Consider the following 9,080-nt stretch of genomic DNA (forward strand, 5'->3'; position numbering starts at 1 on the left):
ACAGATAAGATAACAAACACACTGGATGTTTATTAACGTACTGCCACATCCAACAGGACATAAACATAATAGAAGAGCAGTACTTAAACTAAACCTGTGCTGAAATACTGCTTCTTTAAATTTTACATTTCAAACACACAACTTCAACACATTTTGATAGGTAAATATAAGCACATGTTAAGGTGCATATGAACACAAAAACTAAGTGCAGATTAGAAACACCATCTTTTGTTTTGGTTACACCTGAAAGTGCATTAAAAAGTAACTTGCTTAACAGTAACTTTTCAGAACTTGAGACATTTTTCTTCTTTTGAAATAACAAAAAACAGAGTTTGTCCCTGTCCATATTTGGTCTCATCTGAGACAGTCGCATCTTCAGTGCATATAATCAAAAAAGAAAAAAAAAAAAAAATAGTGGGCACAGTGATAGTTACTATCCCTTTGGAACGAAATAAAGCTGACATCAAAGTGCATAATAAAGTGCAACTAAGTGAAATAACTGTCAAAACAAAATGTATTTCTTAAATATTAAACTTATAATAAGTGAACAGAAAATAGTCACATAAATACATAAAACTACCTTTAGTGTCTGCTACAGCACGCTGCTTTGTTGCACTTACCATGTCTCGAAGACATCTGTGGCGAGAATGTTTGACGTGTCAGGCCTGTTTGATAGCAATGTCACACTCGTCTTAACTTTATCGTCCGTTAAAACTTCATCCACGACAGCCAACATGCAGTCCTTCACAGTTTCTGAGTCTGTGAACGGCCTCTTTTTCGTGGCCCTTTCCTGAGCTGTGCAGGTCCGCTTCATTGTAGTACAGCTCTGGTTGTAAGATGCAGTCAAACTTTGAATTACAGCCGCTCTCTCATGACATCCCTCGGGAAAGTTTGTCCGAAACGCGGCATGTTTTTCAGTGTGGTGTCTTCGGACACGATAATCTTTCAGCGCTGCAACGCACTTGTTGCAGAGTAAACGCATTGGTTTGGCGTTCGGACTTGGTGATAAATAAATAAATACTTGTCAGTCCACGCAGGATTAAACCGACGGTTTTCCTCGCCGATTTGTCGTTTCAGGATAGAAAAAGACATGCTACTATTTTCGCCTGTATAGAACTGCTAATGTTAACTTTTCAAACGCGTCTCCTCAACGCAAGGTATTGTGGGTTAGTTGCTAGGTTACGGCAAGTGTTGCATTCAATGTTGGCAATAATGTTGGAATTTTTGCAAGAACTTGTCAGTGTTACCAAAAGATGTTTTTCTGTTTTTCTCGGACCCAAGTCCCAATCACTCGGCAGTTGCTTTCGGCCATCTCGAGGGTTGCTTTCGGGCCGCATGTGGCCCGCGGGCCGCTAGTTGAATAGGGCTGCTTTAGATGGTTGGAAAGGGGTCATTAGGGGGTGGGCCAGTTGTGAGGGGCGCGCGGGCCGGATGTGGCCCGCGGGCCGCCAATTGAATAGGCCCGATATAGGATAAGTTCACCTTAAATATGGGAAACAAAGCAAAAAAAAAAGAAATATTATATTTGATTACATACCTTTAGTGGTGTCTGGTTAGTTTCAGTTTTATTTTGATATTTTAAAATATCTGCCTCTCATTTTTTTTCCCCCATGAAGTGAATGGAAATGTGTTCTTACTAATGAAAATAATGAAAAATCACATTTACAACAAAGTGGCATAGTGTGAATAGTTTTCATTAGAGTTGCCTTCTGTCGTAGCAAAATTTTATTTTGTGCTTCATACATTATATTTGTAATGTGAGGACAAACAAGTCTAGGCATAACAGTTAATCAGAGCACACAGCAGACCTGACTCCGAGTAGTTCCTTATTTTGTTATGGTATGTGATGTTGTTACAAGCTTCAAACACCAAGGCCATGAGTCTCCTCAGCTGAGGAGTCTGTGTTGTCTCCATGAGAAAAGCTGTGCTGTGTGAAGGACAGTATTATAAGTTTGTATTTTGTCTTTTTGTCTTGGTCAAACCTCTGAATACATGCCTAGTGTCGGAGCTCTACCTACCTTTCAGCTGGAATATTAATTCTGTATTTCAAAAAATAAATACTGTTGCACCTTGACTGTTTTCCTACTGTGCATCCTGATTTTCCGGATTTTCTACCATGTAACTATGTATTTTTATTGCTATTACCACCATAGAAGAGAGTCCATTCACCTCATTTGCACTATAGGTTGGAGGCAGAAGACTAGCTCAGTGATTCAATGTCATATTGGGCAAATATGTCACTTGTAGTTGGATGAACTAACCATTCAGAGTCTATCATTACACATCCAAAAGTACAACTATCTGGCAGGTAAATAAATGCTAAACATAAGCAGCACAAAGCAAGATAATAGAAGACACAACTGTGTTTCACCAGGGTAGATGATGAAGCCCAGTTTGATTGTTATATTATTAATTATTGCAAGTAGAGAAAGAAAAGTATTTCAATAATTCAAAAATAATTAAACAGCATAATACCAAAAGGTTGGTTATTTGTTTGTAGTACAAATGTAGTTCAACTGAGAATATTTTTTGCAAGAGTAATGGCACCACTTCCCTTCAGATCAGTTAAAGGATCTTACTAGTTTCACATAATTTGGGTCTTTCCAGCCTCCTCCAGCTGTCCTATTTGTGCCAATATCATCAACCTTTCTTGACTAAATGCTGAGATCTGGCAAAAAAAATAAATAAGAATGCTTTTTTTAAAAAAGTCTGCTCGGGTTAAAAGCACAAGCAGTCTGGTGATGAGATGGGTTAAAGCAAAACTCCTAATTTGCAAAACTGTTTACTGTTTTTGAGCCTTACAGTAAAATTATTAGCCAGTCTGTCTGTTGTTAACATCCAACAGTGTTTACTTTCTGGTTGTCTTTGGCATGTGAAGTTTGATTGAAAACTGAACAAAAGCTGTACCTGACATATGTCTGTGTAGTTTCTCATTCATCCAGGTCATGGTTATCCAAAGTTGTTTAAATCAATCCAACTGGACTTTAAGAAAGTTCCTTGAAGATGTTTCACCTCTCATCCAAGAAGCCATCCAAGAACAACTTTGGGTACCTGACATAACTTTGGTCATTTTAGTCACCTTGTTCAGTAATACTTGCTATATCTGGAACACTCCCTCAAAGTCCGGGGTTAACATGCCTTGAATTTGAATTTCATTTTGGGGAATAGGAAGAATTGGCAGAGCACCAAATCTGACAGGTAAGGGTGCTGTTGTGCCTCTATGGTTGCCCAGACGAGGGGTGGGTGTGTGTGTGTGTGTGTGTGTCTGTCTGTGAACAGTCTCTACCTCGAGTGCTAAGGTCTAACAAGTTGAAATTTTACAGGTGAGCTAGGAATGGCCTCTCAACAAAATGATTAGATTTTGCGGTCATTGAGTTAAAATACAGCTCCACTAGAGGCCAAAGGGCAATTTTTCAAAAATGTTGTATACCTTCAAAAAGGTAGAAGATAGATTTATGGTATGTGGTGCAGATAAGAAAACATGTTGGGGCAGTAACAGATGTTGAGATAGGTTGATTTTTCTGAGGGATGTTAACACTTAAGATGCATAAGCGGATTAAAAACGAGCCAGTGAGGTTATTTTCTTGCAATATCTTTGCAATGAAAAGTTGATATCATTTCATATTCGAGGTATTCCTTAAAAAATATGTTTTTGATATCATTCCATTTAAATTTTTAAGTTACCTTTTATACTTTTTTAGAAATTATAATATTTGTATTACCACCCCAAGCTTCCAAAAGTGGGTCAAAACTGACTCGCATGCATTTCCCATAGAATCTCATGGAAACCTGTGATTCTTATCAACTGTGGCTGTCAGAAATATATTTACTGTGGACCACACACTATGTCAGAAAAGTCACCGATCAGGAAGATTATTTTACACAGCAAGACCTGATACATGTAAGTATTATCTACATTTTTTATCTCAGAAAAAAAATTACATCATCAAACTGATATTTTCAACATACTTGCACATTCATGACTCTTGTGTGAAAGGTGTAGGTCTATGTGATATTTTTATGTATCATCAAAGTAGCCTAATTTATAGTTAGCTAACACTAGCTAGCTAACTAAGCTAGCTAGCATTAGTCTATGTATCGAGTGTGTGTGTGTGTGTGTGTGTGTGTGTGTGTGTGTGTGTGTAGGTGTGTGTGTGTGTAAGTGTGTGTGTGTGTGTGTGTGTGTGTGTGTGTGTGTGTGTGTGTGTGTGTGTGTGTGTGTGTGTGTGTGTGTGTGTGTGTGTGTGTGTATTTATATAGCCAAATATTGATTGATAGGTTTGCATGACAAATATGAAATCATTCTTGAGTGGACCAAAATATAACACAAACAATAATATAAATGGTTATTCTTAATCAAAATGACAAAAACGGCATAAAAACACATTGATTCTTAAACAGGTAATTTTTGACCCACTTATGGAAGAGTGTAAGGTGAGGGTCCAATCACTCGTGCATCTAAGGGTTAATAAATAAAGCTGCTTCTGTGCTTTTTTGACAAGGCAGTTTGTATTTTGAGCCCATGGTAAGTCATCTGACAAATGTATGCCAAGAAACTTGAAGTTTGTCACCCTCTTTAGTGCTTCCCCGTTTACCTCCAGAGGCAGATGTTCATTTTGAAAGAACCATTTGCAGGCACCACCATCTTCAGTCTACGCCTCCACCTTTGTGCTACATTTACTGCATGTATGCAGTGTATTTTCTTTGAAGGATAACTAGTAACTGTTCAGATGCTTTCTCTTTCAGTTGGCTGCGGTTCAGATAATCTGTCTTGGCACCGTCTTACCACTTGTGTTTCTTGTCATGTTGGACATCACAGAACTTACTTTGGTGGATACGGTCTTATCATAAGTAGCATTAATGATGGGAAAACTAAAGATAATAAACATAAACTGCAATAAACCAGAATTTCTGAATTTTAAAACATCTACTGAGAAGCAAATTTGTGAACACTAAGATGTGGACATAAAGTGGAGGAAAGAAATGTCACAACACCTTGTTGATTCCTGTAAAAGAAACCACTTTCGATGCCACAGGAAAGCAGTCTATGAGGGGCTGAAAAGCACATCTTCTTTTCACACTTATCTCATCATACACGAAGTGTAAGGTTTGTTCTTAATAACCTCACAGTCAGTCAAGACAAAACAGGCTAAAACTGTACGTGATCAAATATTTAAACATGTTTTAGTCTTTTTTAGTTTAATAAAATTAGATTATTTCTACAAAAGTCGTTTTGAGACACACTAAAGAAACAGATATGGGCTGACTTCAACTATATTAGAGTTTGGACTTGAATATCAAAAAAGGAACCATCTCAACCATACTGTGGCCTTAATCAACCACACTTGAGGACTACATAAAGAAAGAATCCTCAGTTCATCAAATGAAACTAAGTGTAACTTTCTGACCTTCATTTCACCTGCACACAAACACAGTATGCTTTATATGCTAGCCTGAAGCAATGGGTGACAATTTGTTGTATTGTGCAATGTCTACTTGACTTGTGTACATAAAATATATAAAATCATACATATTCTTCTTGTTTTTTTCTCTCTTTTCAGTCCTCACTAATAAACATGTTTCTTATACTAGTCACTTTGTATTTCATCATAGCTTTTCAGTTGTTCAGGAAAATCACTGTTTAACTGAAATGAGAAGTGCAACTACACCATGCCGTGTTCTAAAAGTCTGCACAGGAAGAGAGTCTGCTGACATTATTAGTTCCTGACGGCTCATTACTACATAGGGTCTCACACAGTGGTATATGCTTTTTGTGAAAAAATGCTCAAAACAAGGAAAAGGAAGCATATCACAGATGCTTATGGTTGGTAATCCCCTCACATATTAAAACCCACATTCAACCCACAACCAAAAGGGCAAATAAAAATTAAAAAAAGATTATTTCCATGACCAGCGCTGGTCATATATGCACTAGCACTCAGAGCTGGATTGCAGAGACACCACATTTTTGTTCCATTGCCAAGTTAGAGTATGTGAAGGAACAAACTGCACTTGACTGATTTGTACTGATGTACTCCCCAGCCCTCAGAAAGCAATAAGCTATGAAATATTAACAGAGTAGGAGTATAAAATATTCAAGCTCGCTAAGTGCAGTCAGTCTGTCAGAATGAAAATGGGGTTCATCTGAGGTGGGAGAAATACTGTGCCTCAGCAAAAACTGTGTAGTTTCCAAATACCCTGATAAGTCAACCAGAGAAGGTCACGAAATGAGTCACATTTCTGTCGGTGTTTTAAGCTCTGTTGTGACTGTTTTCTAGAAAAGTCACACTTGCTGACCACATGATCGTTGTTGTTTAGGCCGCACCATATGCAGCAATCGATGAAAGTCCCTTTCACTAGTCCTTATTGTCAGGGAAGCGCCTTTGTTTCCTTAAATTAGCTTGACCTGATTTTAACATATATACTGGATATATTTTTACATTTTGTTATCCCAGGTTTTGCGTTTCAGATGGATGCATTTCCAGATTTAAGACATAAAAACATTTTAGGATTACGTGGTTTTAAGGGTTTACATGGTTTTATGCATTCACAAAACCTTTTCAAAATTGGATGTACCTTAAAATGCATTGTCATCACTTAAAGAGTCAGTTCACCCCAACATTTTGCAAAAATAATAACATTTTCATATGTACCTCTTTCAGTTTCCTGAAATGTTTTGGCTTTAGCTGGTCTGGTTTCAAGGTATCTCAAAACATGGGCAAGTAAAACCAAAAGCTGTTTATGGAGAGAAGTCTGTCATAGAGCAATAAACTGGTTTTCAACTGGTTTCATTCTTGCTGCACTAATAAATGTTTTAATGCTTGTATCAGCAATTATGTGCCCTCATCTCCACTGTTATGTGAATTCTTCAGGGGTCCTTGAACTGATCCTCTTCTCAGTGTACATCATATCACTGTTACACTGATGACACTCACATCTGTTTGTCTGCTAAGCTGACGCCTCCCTCCATGATTGTTTAATCACTAGCAAAGATGGGATCACTCAAACCTACAGATATGAATCTGAGTATTATCTTGGATCAGTATATGACTTTTCATGTTATGAAGATCATATGGTTCTGGTTTCTTCAGCTAAGAAGTATTGCTAAAATCAGACATATCTTGTCTTCTCCGTCTTTCACACTATTAATTCACATTAAGTCCATCTGCATGTACACTACCATTCAAAAGTTTGGGGTCACCCAGACAATTTCATGTTTTCTATGAAAACTCACCCTTTTATTCATGTGCTAACATAATTGCACAAGGGTTTTCTAATCATCAATTTCTTCCACTGGCTTCCTATAAAATTCAGAATAAGTGACAAAATCCCGTTGAATACATGTAAGGAACTATTTAGCTTTGCCTCCAGTCATATCTCTGATCTCTTCATTTCTAAATCCAACACACAAATCTCAGCCTTTTATCCATCCAACACTCCAACTGTAAAGCGAAAGGTGATTTCAGCTTTTAGCCCCAGTTATCTGAAGTCATCTCCCCCAATCTATCAGATTACAAGAATGTTTTGACTTTATAAGTGGCTTCTAAAACACTGTCCTTATAAGCAAAACTACTGATAGTTTTGGTTTGTCTCACTGTGCTGCTTCATTTTGTTAATTTAGTCAAATTTTGTTTTGTATGTGTGTGTGTGTGTAAAGTATTTTGTATCTGTGTGTTTGAAAACAGATTTTTAAATAAAATTTCACTTACTTACTTAATCATTTTTTAATATATTTAATTGAGGAGAACAAACCCTTTATAACTAGTCTTGGACATGTATTTCACTGAACAGATATCTAAATTTTTGTCAGTAAAATGGAAAAAAAAACATATTGTAAATTCCTTTGCCTTTACAATGAATTCATTCTTTTTTTAGCAGCCGTGGGTTCCCTCACACAGCTGTCTATATTAGAAATGCTTCCATATTACAGGAAAATAGGAGTTTCGGTTTATATCTCTTCTCCTTGCTGCGTCCCTGCTTTCTGTTTCACTCCAGCTTTGTGGTTGGAATACATAAGAAAAGAGAAGGACACACACAAAAAAAAAAAACTGAAGGAAATAAAAATAGTGATGGCCTTTCACTTTGGCCTGAAAAGTGAAAGAGGACATAAAGCTGACACTGAAAATTTAATTTCTACTGAAACTGTGCATTTCTTTTAAATCTGTGTCCATGAACTCAAATCTTATCAGATCTATCTGGTGGTTTTACTACCAAACAATTGAGGAGGAAATAGCGACCAGAATCCATCAGATAAGGCTGAAAATACTGATTGAATGCTCCACAAATGTCATAAGTGAATAACGACCACGCAGCTACAGTGGAAAGACAAGATAGCTTGCCTTCATTTTTTTTCCGAGCATTGACACATTTGATTTGGGCCTGTGAATGCTAAAGGTGTTAACCACTGGTGCACGCTAAATTCATCTGAATGTCACGTTGCAAAGTTCACAAGCCCACACTTTGTGCTGCCATGATAAAATACTTCACACATATCTCATCTAATTTTAGTAATTTATATAAGAACGGTACACAATGTACTGACATGTAATTTTATTTTGCGTTAATAGATTTTATTTTACTGATTGTTATACAACGGATGTAACAATATGAGTAAACAAAACTGGGACTTAATGTTCTTTTTCTTATTGTATTTTATTGTCACCAAGACATATTCAGTTTAGTTGTGTCTTTGCCTGATTCTTTAAGATAAATTATGTGACACAGTGTTGTGGAAATCCCATCAAAATAAAAGCAGCAAACAACAGCACTGTCTTTTGTGTGTTTAGGGTGTTTATGTAATGTTCAGTCAGAATGAAAAGGGATCAGAAGCTCTTGTATTTACTCAGTTATTCAGCAGAAAACTGTGCTTTTGTTTTATTTTTGAACAAAAGTGTAAACTTTCCATCGACTGCTGTTGATTTCCACCACATTATATTTCCAAAGAGATCAAACAGTACAGATCAAATGGTTTCAGCAATGTTTATCAAGCTTTTGCAGAGATACTGTAAGTGTGTTTGTGTGTCTTTGGTCAGCTGGATCCAGGCAGTGAATATTTCTCTGAAGACCATATTCTTATAACT

Source organism: Amphiprion ocellaris, chromosome 13, assembly GCF_022539595.1.
Source record: "Amphiprion ocellaris isolate individual 3 ecotype Okinawa chromosome 13, ASM2253959v1, whole genome shotgun sequence".
NCBI classification, from domain to species: domain Eukaryota; kingdom Metazoa; phylum Chordata; class Actinopteri; family Pomacentridae; genus Amphiprion; species Amphiprion ocellaris.